The following is a 14,399-nucleotide window of genomic DNA, read 5'->3' as shown; positions in this document are numbered from 1 at the left end:
AATGCAGTACAAGTGAAGAATCTACTATGGGGTGCAGAACTTGGCTTTCTGGACATCCTGGCTTTTTTTTTAAATACAGCAACGTCAGGGTATATGGCGTCTTAAAGTTACATAGACAAAAATACAGTTCCCTGCCCCAAGGAGTTTACAGCACAAAGCAGGCCATGGTCAGGGGGCAGAGAAAGAACCTGGACAGATCTTTTTTTTTTTAGCAGTTACATAATAACTTTTGTACAGCACTTCTGTGTATTCAGAATGCTTTGCATGCGCTATGTAGTTGTAATCCCTACAATAACCCTGTAATGCAGGGATGGGGAACCTCTGCCCCATGGGCCGAATACACCCCTCAGAGCTGCAGAAGCACAGCCCAATTTCCTTCCAGCCCCCCAACACCCACCCACCATCACCACCTCTCTCCTCTGCCTCCGTGCCAGCTGTGGAAAGAGGGGCCTGCTCTTCTTTGCCAACCAATGCAGAAACAAAGTTGCAGGTGCGGGGCCCAATTCAGGTTGGGGTCTCTAGCCCCCAACACATTACTCCTGAGGGAAAGCAGCCCTCCCTCCCCACCCCTGCTATAATGTAAATCAGTGCTAGTATTGCAGATGGGCGAGACCAAGTCCTCAGACAGAGTAACTTGCTTAAGGGCACCTACTAAGTTCATGGCTGAGGTAAGAGTCAAACCAGGGACCTTCTGTTGCATAGCTCAGCCTCTTAGCTACTACATCACACATGCTTAAAGTTTGGGTACAGTTGGAAAATGAGGGTGAAGGGAATAAGCCAAAGGCCTTGCAGAAGAGGTAGGATTGGAAAGAGGGGATTAGGGTGGCACCATGTACATGTCCCATGTCTAGGGCAGCGAGGAAGAAAGCGCATGGGGTTATACAAGACTCGAGACCTGGGGATGGTAGAAAGCAGGAGCCTGTAGGGATGGGAAGAAATGCTTCCCGGTGTGGTGATTGAGCAATAATTCCAGCTATGCTGGGAGCTTCTGTGCTTCTACACTCCCCTTGTCCTCCCCATGACTAGTGAAATCGGAGTAATTTTTGCTAAATGGACCGAGCATTCTTCACGGGTTGCAGCAGGTAACTTCCCTTGGTGCAGAATCATTTAGGTAAGGGCCCATTAACACTCCTGGTCCTGAGTGTGTGTCGTAATTGCCTCTCCAACACATCTGTAAAAGTGAGGGCTTCCAGAGCAGGTGAGACTTCAGAAATTCAAAAACATGGCTTTCAAATGGGGACTCCTCCATTTTGAGCTGCTGTTCTTTTGGAACAAAAGCTTCAGGATCATGTTTTGACTTGCTCGGGCAAACTTTTGTTCGCTCTCCTCGAAATGCCTGCTTGCCAACAGCAGGGTGCAGTGAGGTCTGCTCGCTTCAACGGCTGAACTTGTCACTGCTTATATTGCAGCATATTTTGCAATGATATTATTTGCTAATGCTTTTAGAACTGCGGTAGGACACCTTCATAGAACCCCCCCAATGTGCCCTACCCCTCCCTTCAAAAAATATGTTAATCTTTTTTTTAATCAGCTGTGGGTTCAAAAGAGTTGTATGGTGTGCTGGGACATAGACCCCACCTCTGCCCCATACTCTTTTGGGAAGAATACTTACCCTTGTGATTAGCCACACCTCCCATAGCAGCCATTTTGTGGTGGTGCTCAGGATTGTTTCTCAAATTGCCAACTGCCCATGGTTCTAAAAAAAGGTTGCCTAGCCCTGTTTTAGCATGTATTAAAAAAATAAGCCGCAGCTTAAAAATAACCCTGTGTTTTGAGCTGTAACCATGGAACGTCTGTTCAGAGCTGGAAGAACAACTGGTATTCTTCATGGCTTTTTTTGTGGTAGCCTGCTTCCACTCCTGTTTCTTCATAAAGTTTGGGAGCTTGTGTCCCTAAATTTTCCCAGGAAGGAACCATACTGGGGAGACACAGCCAATCACACATGTTTAGGGATGAGCCTGTCCTGCACTTTCATACGCACCTAACCGGCGGAGACCGCAGTGGGGTCTGGCTGCCGGGAAACATGCCAAGCAGCCCTTAAGTCCCTCTGCAGCCACAAAACCTGCAAAATCAATGTGTTGCCAGAGACTGCTGTTTAGTTTCTAAACAGGCCCTTGATAGTGCTGTTGGGAAAAGATGGTGTGGGGAGCAGCAGGGCGTTGGGGAAATACTCCAGTCTTATAAACTAATTTGTCACTTGGAGAACTATGGTCAAAAAAACAGGGTCGAAGTATTTTTTTTATTAGTTTTATTTTTTTATTTAAAAGAAAAAAGGAGGGGGGACAACATAGACACACGATACACATTACAACAACACACAGCGGGATACATGAAAATACATCCAAGATTATAAGGTATCTACCTTCGGCTCCCCTTACACAACAAATGCTTATTGTTCTCTGCTTCTTATCTTAGTCATATATCATACATGGAGTTCACAGACATTATCTCATTTCTCTCCTAATTTTTAACAAAAAAGTTGACCATCTCAAAGATCAGAATCCACATACATAGCTATCATTTTTCTCTATTTCTTGTACAAATTCTAAAAAAGGTTTCCATTCTGACATAAATTTAATTATTAATCCTTCTGTAATTATAATAAGTTTTGCCATCTCTGCCAGCTTCATCATTTTCATGATCCACTCATTCACAGTTAGTATTGTTTCATTCTTCTACAGGGTCAAAGTCTTTTTAAAGATTTTATACCCTGCTTTTAAGCAATGTTGGCTCCCAAAGGGACTTGCGACACTGAAAAATCCAGTGCAAAGGTTCAGGCTGTTAAAGAGTGTTGCTGACATAGGGCAGATTTGCTCATTTATTATGTCTATACCGCCCCATAGCTGAAGCTCTGCGCAGTTCTCAAAGATTAAAAACCATTAAAAATACATTAAAGTGCCAACCGTTTGCATAAAAATAGATAAACAATCAGCGCACGTACAGACAGCATGTGTCTCAAAAACAATCAACCAAAGACAATGCAGGACCTGATTAAAATCTCATTATATGCTACTAAATGCCTGTGAGAAGAGGGCAGTTTTAACCTGGCAGCAGAAAGATAACAATCTTGGTGCCAGGTGGGCCTCGTAAGGGAAATCACTCCATAATTGGGGGGCAACACCGAGAAGGTCCTCTCCCTTATTGCCACCCTCCACACCTCATTCCAGGTTCTCCCTTCTATAACAGCCTTCTCCCAACTTGGCAGCGTCCGGATGGGCTGGACTACAATATGTCATGTTGGCTTGGGATGGTGGGAGTTGTGGCCCAGCACACAGCAGCCCCACCCTCTGCCCCAACCTGGGACATGTTCAAAGGGGCCTTTTAATCCCTTCCCTTCCGGCGCGAGTAGCGATTCTTTGGTGAAATCTTTCCCTTTCCTGCCTTGGCTGTGCTTGCGTGGACTGAGGAGCAGAGGGATGGGAAAAGGGAGTGAATATCTTCACACTGGGGAGGGTGGGCTGAGAAGCAGGGGGGTGGGAAAAGGGAGTGAATATCTTCACACTGGGGAGGGGGCAGTGAAAGAGCCTTCTTCCTTGGCTTGGGGGCATTCACTGCATACGCTTATAGGGGATGATGATTAAATATGGAGTGTCACTTTTTATTTGATCTTGGGGGGGGGGGGCAGCTCAACGTTTGTATTGACCAGCCTTCCCCAACCTGTGGTCCTCCAGATGTTGTTGGGATACAATGGGAAGGAATGTAGCTCAGTGGCAGAGCCCCTGCTTTGCATGCAGAAAGTCCCAAGTTCGATCCCCAGCATCTCCAGGTAGGGTTGGAAAAACTCCTGCCTGAAACCCCCAGAGAGCTGCTGTCAATCGGTGGCCTGGTTCGCACATAGTGGCAACCCAGAGTATTGGCTGAATCATGGGTTGTCATTACTTTTGAACCCTGCACCATAAACAACCCAGGAAGAGAACCCATGGTTTCTTGCTGCCTTGTGAACTCTGGGTTGTTTCATGGTTAACAACCCCTAGTTAAACCATAGCGCAGGGTTTGCAGGTAACGACAACCCATGATTCAACCGCAATCCATACTCTACCTGTACACTTGAGTTATCGGTAATGTGCAAACCAGATCATAGTTGACAATACTGGGCTCGATATAAGGCAGCCTCTGATGTTCCTAACTCCCATCAGCCCCAGCCAGAGTACTGAGGAGTTGGGGGTGATGGGAGTTGTAGTCCCAACCATCTGGAGGGCGCCAAGCTGGGGAAAAGCTGCCTCAGACTAAATTGGGGGGGGGGCATGTAAGTAGACAATTCTAAGTCACTTGCTACTAAGCTCGTTGGCTAGCTTCGCACAGCAGTGCTTTAGTGGGCCAGTCAAGGCAAGAGATGTGCCCTGATGATAAGCGTGTTGCTTTTCACTTCCTAGCCAGCCAGCCCCCCGCCCCCTGAGTTTAGGGACCGCGGTAGATTTAAGGATCAGTCTCTGCAACTGCCTGACCTCACTGGTTGCTGGCGCTGGCTGGCTCTCACGGTCGGTGTTTAAAAGCGAAGCTTTCAGCACAAGCCAAGGGAATCCACATAATTGCTGGGTGCTTTGAAAGGCCTAGCCTTTCTCTTGGCATCTGCGTCAGCAGCTGTGCGTTAATTGTGGCCGCCCCTGTGCTAGGAGCCCTCTCCGGCTTCTCTTCCCTCGGCAGGCCCCGTTGGATTCGGAAGAACAAAAGCGTCGCGGAATCTCGGCACCTCTAGCCAAACGGAAAAACCACAGGGGCGAGCCCAGAAGATTGTCTCGTATGCGCTGAGGAATCATTTGTGCCCAAAATAAAAGGATTACGTGTCTCTGAATTAAGAACATCTTGTTCGAGAAGAGAATATCCTTTCTCTCCGCCTCCACCACCACCACCCTCCCCGGCGGAAAATGATTCTAAAAATGGCGTATCAACTGCTAGATGGTTGGGGTCTAGCGGGGAGGAAGAAATCGGGGAACAAAATGAGAGAAGCGCGCACAGGGATGCTTGTACAAGCATGGCAGATGACCATTTTTCCCTCCACTCTGCTTGCCATTTTACTTTCCCACAGTGCCTCTGATGTAGCATCGCTCAGTAGCATTGTGGGAAATTTAAATGAGAGTGCCGTTGTGAGCAGCCACCATGGGTGCTAGGTGAGCCCACCAGGAGAGGACCTACTAGAGCGCGCTTTGCCAGCCATGACGGTACAGCAAAGTTCAAGACCTGATAAGGGTGGAAGAACAGCAACAATTGCTGAAGGAAACAGTCCAGGGACAGAAGAGGTGAAAGAGCACCTAGGTTGGACATTCGCACGGCTGTGATCTCATTGGACAATGTCTGAAGGTCTGGACTTTCCCATAGTGGTACCATCAGGGCAAGTCTGGGGCCGATGTCCGGGGGCCCACACAACAGAATGAGCAAGAGGGACCCCCGGGCTTACTGCATTATTGAAGTGAGTGAAATAATATGTTTGCTGTTTAAAGAGCGCCCATGCGCATACACACACACACACACACACACACACCCTGTAAGACCATTATGTCCAGGGTCTAGAATGACCTAGCTGCACCACAACCTAACTGTAGCATCTCCTCAAGGCATTGTGGGGAATTAAAATGGCCGCTTGCCTCTGCCGCCACCAGCTGAGCCCATAACTGGGGCCCCACAAACACACTTTCTGCGTTGAAGCTCGTCAGGTCTTCTTCACTTTCTTCCCCGTCATCGACGGTCAGCAAAGACCCTCAGAGAAATGCTACAGTTTATCTGGGGGATTAACCAGCAGTGACTCAGGAAAATCCACTGGGTTTTTTGCCTTTGCAACAGGAGGGGTGGTCCTCATTAAATTAATCCGCTTCCTATTATTATTATTATTATTATTATTATTATTATTATTATTATTATTATTACTACTACTACTACTATTTCATTTCACACCTCAAGAACCACAGCAACAAGGCTTCCTGTGAGTAGGGCTCTCCTCACGAGGAGGACTTTTTTACACATGCTTGTGATGGACTTTAGCTGAGCCCTGAATGCCCCATTCAGGGCTCTGGCAAGATCAGCGCTCATTGGACCTTGAGAGCTGTTGGAAACCACACTTTACCTCAGCTTCCAGTGCCTTGTACACTCATTTCTCTGGCTCTCCCATGTATTTGGGCCTCTGTGCTACCAGGCCTTGGACTCTTGCCTGCCTCTGCTTTTGGACTGAGTCCTCACTTGCCTTGGCTGCCTCTTAGACCTCGCTCCTTGAAACCACCAACTTGCTTGTTTATTGACCTGCCTTTGGATTTGTCCCTCTGTTACCTTAACATTGAGCCTGACCCGGTCTGAGCAGGACTGGCTCTGAGAGTCAGTCAGCAGCCCAAAGTTACCCAGTGAGCTTCATGGCAGAGTGGGGACTCGAACCCAGGTCTCCCCAGTCCAACACTCCCCAGTCCAGCCCAGCCCCCAAATAGCTTTCGGTGAACGTGTTGGCCCTGGTGCTGGAAGAGGATGTGGCAGATGCCAGGAGGGCAGCTGCGAAAAGTGTATGAAACCTGCACACAAAAGAGGCAGGGTTTAGACTGAGGTTGCAGCATGAAGAGGTGGGGGAAAGCTGCTCCTCTCAGGAACATAAGAGAATAAGAGCATCAGAACAGACTTGCTGGATCAGACCAACGGTCCATCTAGTCCAGTATTCAGTTCCCACAGTGGCGAACCAGATGCTAATGGGAAGCTCATAAGCAGGACATGAGTGCAACAGCACCCTCCTGCCCACGTTCCCAAACAAATGGTGTACATAGCCATACTGCCTCTCATCCTGAAGGTAGTCCATAGCCATTCAGGACATGAGTGCAACAGCACCCTCCTGCCCACGTTCCCAAACAAATGGTGTACATAGCCATACTGCCTCTCATCCTGAAGGTAGTCCATAGCCATTCAGGACATGAGTGCAACAGCACCCTCCTGCCCACGTTCCCAAACAAATGGTGTACATAGCCATACTGCCTCTCATCCTGAAGGTAGTCCATAGCCATTCAGGACATGAGTGCAACAGCACCCTCCTGCCCACGTTCCCAAACAAATGGTGTACATAGCCATACTGCCTCTCATCCTGAAGGTAGTCCATAGCCATTCAGGACATGAGTGCAACAGCACCCTCCTGCCCACGTTCCCAAACAAATGGTGTACATAGCCATACTGCCTCTCATCCTGAAGGTAGTCCATATACATTCAGGACTAGCGGCCACTGATAGCCTCATCTTCCATGCATTTCTCTATCCCTCTTTTAAGTGTCTGTCTGAGAGCTCGAACTCCCTTTCACCAAGGGCAGCTCCATAAAGGCCGATTAGCCTTGACAGAATCTCCATGGGAGTCTCCAACAAGAAGAGTCCAAAAACGCAGGCAGCGGTGTGGATTCATATCAATGAGCCAGTTCTAGCAGTTTTCATCTCTGCCAGGAGCAGGCCTTTTGTAAAGCTGATGGGTCTCATTGTCCATTCAAGACCACACCATCTCAAAATACTTTGCATTACAACAGGGAACAATATATTCTTGCTGGGAAAATGCTTTCCCCTCATGAGACCAGCCATTGCATTTTGTGCATCATGTGTGACTGTATGTATTATGTATTAGCATTTCTAGATCCGCAATTTTGATTAGATTTTAGGCAAGGCCGTGAGCTATGGAGTCTTAGGGGTCTCAGAAATCATGCCGTCATTTCCAGAAACTAGGTGAAGAGACCCTTACAGCCCGAAGTTACGACATCCTGTGGAACAACAGCCCGAATTATCCATTTTAACTAGTGCTGGACTGAAAATTTCTCCCATATTGATTAGATTTCTCCCATATTGATTAGATTTTAGGCAAGGCCGTGAGCTATGGAGTCTTAGGGGTCTCAGAAATCATGCCGTCATTTCCGGAAACTAGGTGAAGAGACCCTTACAGCCCGAAGTTACAACATCCTGTGGAACAACAGCCCGAATTATCCATTTTAACTAGTGCTGGACTGAAAATTTCTCCCATATTGATTAGATTTCTCCCATATTGATTAGATTTTAGGCAAGGCCGTGAGCTATGGAGTCTTAGGGGTCTCAGAAATCATGCCGTCATTTCCGGAAACTAGGTGAAGAGACCCTTACAGCCCGAAGTTACGACATCCTGTGGAACAACAGCCTGAATTATCCATTTTAGCTAGTGCTGGACTGAAAATTTCTCCCATATTTTTTTTACCATTCTCATTCAATTTGATAGAAGAGAAATTGCTCTCAAAAAGAAATTCAGTGGTGAAGAAATTTCAGAGAAATTCTCATGGGTCGTGTCTGGGTTTCTTGGACTTATCTTACTTACGAGGTGGCCGAGGAGTGAGCACAAGTATCCTGTTTTTCATTGTACAATCATCTCTCTGGCCACCTGTAACTGCCTCAGCTTCCTACACTTCACTTAAAGCCCAGTTTAAGGCACCATGAGTTAATTCCTCCCTTGGGCCTTTTTCTGATCAGGGCGTGCAGGCAGCCTGGGAGGCTCGCTGGGATTAGGTAAGCCCCTGAACACCACAAAAATAAATTCTAAAACATCCTGAATGAGGCAGAACAATGGAAGCCTCTTTCATGGGGGGAGGAAACATTCAGGAAATTGGAGGACAGATTTTGGCAGAGCACTAACTCCACCTCAGCCCTGGAGCTGGACACAACACCTGCGTTGTGGTGGATACAACCTGGGGGCCAACCTGTGAAGACAGTTGATGCTGTTGCAGCACGAAACCCCCCAAACCCCTTCCCAAAAAAGAAAGAAGCTGTGCTACTAGCCCTGCCGACAGGGAGCCCTAGCTGGGCGAAACTGTCGAGAATTTCTCCTCCCCCTGGAGAAATTAGGTGAAATTGTCTCCCGAATTTCTCTGCCTGCAAGTAAGGTGGAGAATTTCAAGAGGCCCATTGCGCACAGCTCTAGTTTTAACACTCTGTGGAAAAACAAGCAGCCTTGTGGTCGCTCTTTTGACTTGTGGCTCAGCGGCTAAACACCTGCGAGGTGATGCAGTGATGGCGGACTAATGGATCGAAAGTGGGCCAGGGCGACGTCCAAGATGGAGTTCTCAATGTATCAGGAATGTGCGTGCCTTGAGACGCCATCACCTCTGGAGCAAAGTCTCCCTGAGTGAGCTTGGCTTCCCACTGTAGCGAATGGGGAGTATGATCGTATAGGGACCAAATTCCATTTATATCTGATATCTGATCTGATATTTATGAATTATATCTGCACGAGGTTTGACGTGCAAATTCTATGTATGCTCTTGGTGTAATCAAGAAAGCCATGTGAGGTTAGAAGAGCTCTTCTGTGCAGCCTCACCACCACAACGCTTTCTAGATCCCTGGTCTGAATGGGACTCATCACCCTATATCAGACTTTGTTATACTCTCACCCAGTTACTGTGAGTATTGCAGCTAAGCCCTGAAGGAACTGGGAAGTGTGTGTGCGGGGGGGGTGGCAGGTGACATCAGCGCTCCTGCTAATAAAAGTGTGCAGGATGCCATTCCTGCAAGCCCTGGCTCCACTACACCACTGGATGGGTGGGCTCCCTCAAAAAGGGGGAGTTTTCTCTTGCACCTTCTTCTTCATCTTCATCTTACGGGCTGCCTGCATGTTCCTGAAGGAGATCTGTTTTGGAGTGTTCCTCCAATTCAAGGGTGGGGAAAATGTGTCCCTCCAGATATTGTTGGATTGCAGTTCCCATCAGCCCTAGCTAGCACAACCAATGGTGATGGATGATAGGAGTTGTAGTCCAATAAGATCTGGAAAGCTAGCTATTTCCAGCCCCTGCTCTAAATTGAATTTCGAAAAGCAAAAGAGCTATCCAAATTTGGGGGAGGGGGACACACAGCTCTGAGGCCTCCGTTGCTTGAGACAACACCAAGGAAACCAGGATCAAGCACTCAAAGAGTTGCATTCCTTCAGCTCATCTCTTTAGACGTGTGCAGAAAGCCAAGTGGTGGCTTCCCTCCTGGAATTCAGTCAGGTGTCTTCACAAAGCCTTCTAGAGATGAAGCCGATTGTCTAAACAATCTCCGGTAGAGAATTAGTACCTGGCACAGAGAGAAAAGGATGCCTAGTGCCAATGCTCAGAGCGTGTAAACATTTCAAAGTACATGAGCATCAAGATAATTTTTTGATGTGAAGCAAAGGGGACAGGAGGCATGTGAGGGTTCCTGGAATCGCTGAGGTGTCTCGACCGGGATAGAGAAAGCCAGAAGTGGAGGGTTCTACCAAAGGGAGTTGATAAACCTTTTTCCTTTGCCTTGCACCTGTGTTGCTGTGCATCTGAGTGCTGAATCATTCCTTCTATCAGCGATATTTGGGGTGAGTGACAATCATTTTATGGGCCAAAACAGCACTGCCGATGCACAAGAGAGAGGTATCAGCATTGGCTTTTTAGCAAATAAGGTGGTATGTAATTGATGATAATGAATAAAATAAGTAATAAATCCCAAGGTTGGCAGAAATGCAACATGTCTTTAGGGAAATGAAACTGGGGGGGGTGGACGACACCCCCCCCAAAATGGCCTAATGAACACTGAGCATGCTCATGAGCATGGAATGCTGATTGTTAAGGGGGAATGGAAAACTGGGCACAGGAGGGGAATCAATTTTTTTTTCTAAGTCCAGTTACTGTAGTCACTGGTGGACACAGATGGTTGAGCATAACCGGGGCTAAACGTTTTATTTTTATTTCATTATGTTAAATGTGTATTGAAAGGAAACATACATGAAAAAGACACAGCATTGCCAAATAACTAGCCAGTCCTACATTTGCACTGGAAAGGCAGTTTAATACTAGAGAGAGATGGTTCACAGAGGTCAGATTAATCGAATAAAAAGGTTCCCCGACTTAACTGTGCAGAAGATTTTTTAAAAATCTGTTTTTAAAGCAAGAATGTTCCAGAATTGTGGGTGACAGGCACCACCTTATAGGAGGCATTCTCCATTCTCTCTCTCACAGGAGGGAATGCCTCTCCTAGCACCATCTTAGAAGAGGCATCCCGCCCCCACCTTCTCTCCTACACACAGGAGGGCAACACCCATTATAATATTATGCTTGCTGTTGAGTATCATCTAAAACCCAAAGAGAATAGACAGTCCTTTTCATCAGTTTAACTGCAGATTTCATCTGTTTAATTGCTAGATTAATCAACCCAAACTCCTTAAATGAATCAACTGTGATTTCTTGAATGGGGGGGGAACAGCCCTAATACATGTTAATGTTTTGCATATGAGCTCAAGCCAGGAGAATAGGCTTGGGAAGTTCCACCTCCTACTCATTACTGCCTGTCATGGAACCCCAGTGTGTTGCAAAGGATTCTGGGGCAGCTTCTAAAGGGCACTCACTCTGTGTCTATGGGCCAGGTCTGTTGGGCCTCATAGCTGTCCTACATCAACCTTCCCCAGCCTGTTGCCCAAAAGAAGTGTTGGACTACAAGTCCCAGCTCCCAGCATGGCCAACAATCAAGGGCTGCAGTACCCAGCACCATGAATCTGGTCCTTTTGGAAGAGGCACCCTGTCCAGAACCAGCATCTCCCAGACTAACGGGTCTGCTATGTCCCACCCTCCTCCCACCTCTGTCTTTTCTGGATCGAGCTGAAGCGCATGGAACATGCATGGGAGAGCACACCCCGAGTGCAACAGCTGACTTCCGGGACACATTTCTGCTGTATCGACATGCTTTCGTAGAATCCCAGCAATTCTGTCTGGCACCAGTGAGCTGTCCGATGTGCTGACAGCCAGGATTAAGCAAAGTGCAAATTCAAAGACGACTTAAGCCATGCAGGGGATTTTAATTTATTTTTTAAACATGCTCCAAAGTCGGCAACCCAGCAAGAATCTCAAAAATAACCTAATGTGGGGAACGGACGAACTCCCTTCATTACACAGGGTAGATATAATCATTTGGATCTAGCCAGAACAACCTTCAGCAATGTGATGTTTTGGACTACAGCTCCCAGCATCCCTGACCATGCTGGCTGGAGCTGATGACAGTTGTAGCCCCACAGTCACATTAGGGAACACAATTACAAAGTCACATCGGGGAACGCCGAGCTACAGCGGAAAACACATGTGCGGAACTGTACCTGTAGTCCTATTGCATAGCACCACACCTTCTCCGACAGGTCCTACGCACATGGCTTTGGGAATGCATCTTCTACACACTCCCCAATTTTATCCATTAACATTTATATTTACAGACCAGTATCAGCATCATCTTGTTGCAGTGTCTGCTGAGGGACAGTGGCTTGCCTAGGAAGTTCATGGCAGAGGCAAGATTTGAATTCAGATTTGGCTTAGGCTTTTAGCCTCTACAAGCGTAGCCAAATGTTGCAGGGTTTTTCCTCCCTCCTGAAAGGTGTATGGAAAAAGGCAACTGAATTGATCCAGGGGCTGGAGCAACTCCCCTATGGGAAAAGGTTATGCGATCTGGGACTCTCATTCATTCATTCATTCCATTTCTATACCGCCCAATTACCAAAGATCTCTGGGCAGTTCACAAGAATTAAAAACCACAAAACGCAGCATAAAACAGTATGAAATATGAAAACTTAAAACCACTGTATAACGGTATAACCAGCATCAAACCTAGAAGCAAGGCAGAGATTTAAAATACAGATTTAAAACACCAAAGCTAAAAGACTAGGAAGCTAAAATGCTAAAATACTGGGAGAATAAAAAGGGCTTCACCTGGGGCGGGGGGGAGTACTACGTAGGTGCCAGGTGAACCTCTCCAGGGAGCTCATTCCACAGCCAGGGGGCCACAGCAGAAAAGGCCCTCTTCCTGGTAGCCACCCGCCTCACTTCCTTTGGCAGGGGCTCATGGAGAAGGACCCCTGAGGATGATCTCAGGGTCTGGGCAGGCATATATGGGAGGAGGCACTCCTTCAGATAACCTCTCTGACACCCCCCCTCTCTCTCTCTGACACCCCCCCCTCTCTCTCTCACACACACACACACACACACACACACACCCTTCTCACTTGGACACCTCCCCCTCCCTCTCTCACGGACACCTCTCTCCTCTCTGACACCCCCTTCTCTCTCTCTCTCTCTTTTGGGCACCCCATCTCTTTGTCTTTCAGACACACCCTTTTCTCTCTTTCAGGACCCCCAGCTCTGTCTGTCTCTCTTTCCCTTTTCCCCTCTCCCTCCCCAACCAGTGGCCTGCCAGGGAGGGACAGAGCCCTCTTGCCAGAGGTCTTAACTGATCACTTGCAGAAGACTTTTGAAGTTAGGTTGAGGGCCACCACCCCTGAGTTAAAAGGATCTCAGACTGACCAGAAAGGTCACTGCCTGGGCTGCCTTTGTCTTGAAGGGAGAGCTGCTGGTGCCCTCTTGGAGGAGGCCTACAGAGACAGCTTATGGGCTTGGAAAAACAGGATGGAACAAAGGAAGCGACCTTCCCTCAGGCCAGACGATTGGTTCAACTACCTCATTGTTGCCTCCTTTGACCAGCAACGTCCCTCCAGCTTCTCAGGCAGAGGCCTTTCCTATCAGCTACAAGCTGGAGATTTTAGCTGGAGAGGTGGGGAACCTTCTACATGCAAAGCATGTGTTCTGTGACTGAGCTGTGTTTCCCCTGTTCAATCCAGACCCAATCGCAGTAACGCCCTGATTGTCATCATCCTCCCAGGCCTAGTTTCTCTGCCAGCGCCTCTGACTTTCCCAGCCTTGCTATCTGAGATGTGGTGTGTGTGGATGGATGGATGGATGGATGCCATGGCCAAATTAAAATATTGCGCTCTCCACCTTTTGTGTCTTATTGCTGAGGCAGGCTGACTTGCATTATCTATTCATAAAATCAATAAATTACCGGCATTCTCAGGACCCACTGACATGTTTTGAACGTGTGACGTAGGAGTGCAGACTCAGGATATTTTTCACACTTGCATCAGGGGTGTCTTCCTGTTTCTGACTCTTCTGCGAAGATCAGCAGTGGTTTTTCCAGTGTATTGTACATGTCAATCAGGGTGTTTGCACTGGATGCCATGTGTCACATCAGCCTTCCCCATGGCTGGCTGGGGGCATTCTGGGAGTTGTGGTCCAACTGGAGGGCATCAGGGTGGCGAAAGCTGTACTACATTGTGAGATGTGCAATTGATGTTCTGTTTAATCATGGTTTTATTTATTTGATTTGTACCCCACCTGTCTACCAAGAGAAATGGCACTCGAGGCGGCTTACAATCATAAATAAAACTTGAATAAAACTTTGATAAAACAAATGCATTAAAACACCATGAAAAACACAATGATGGCAGAATAAAAACAGCATCCAACCCCACAGGCCTGCTTACATGCCAAAGGCCTGCTTGAATAAAAAGGTCTTTGCCTGCTGGTGGAAGGACAGCAGAGAGGGAGTGAATGTAACTTCCCTTAGCAGGGAGTTTCACAGCCAGGGAGCTGCCACTGAGAAGGCCCTCTCATCTGT

The sequence above is a fragment of the Heloderma suspectum genome, chromosome 15 (genome assembly GCF_057233095.1).
Source record: "Heloderma suspectum isolate Gila_16-S chromosome 15, 16-S_ref, whole genome shotgun sequence".
Classification (NCBI taxonomy): domain Eukaryota; kingdom Metazoa; phylum Chordata; class Lepidosauria; order Squamata; family Helodermatidae; genus Heloderma; species Heloderma suspectum.
The sequence above is the reverse complement of the archived record's forward strand: the minus strand, read 5'-3'. Positions refer to the sequence as shown.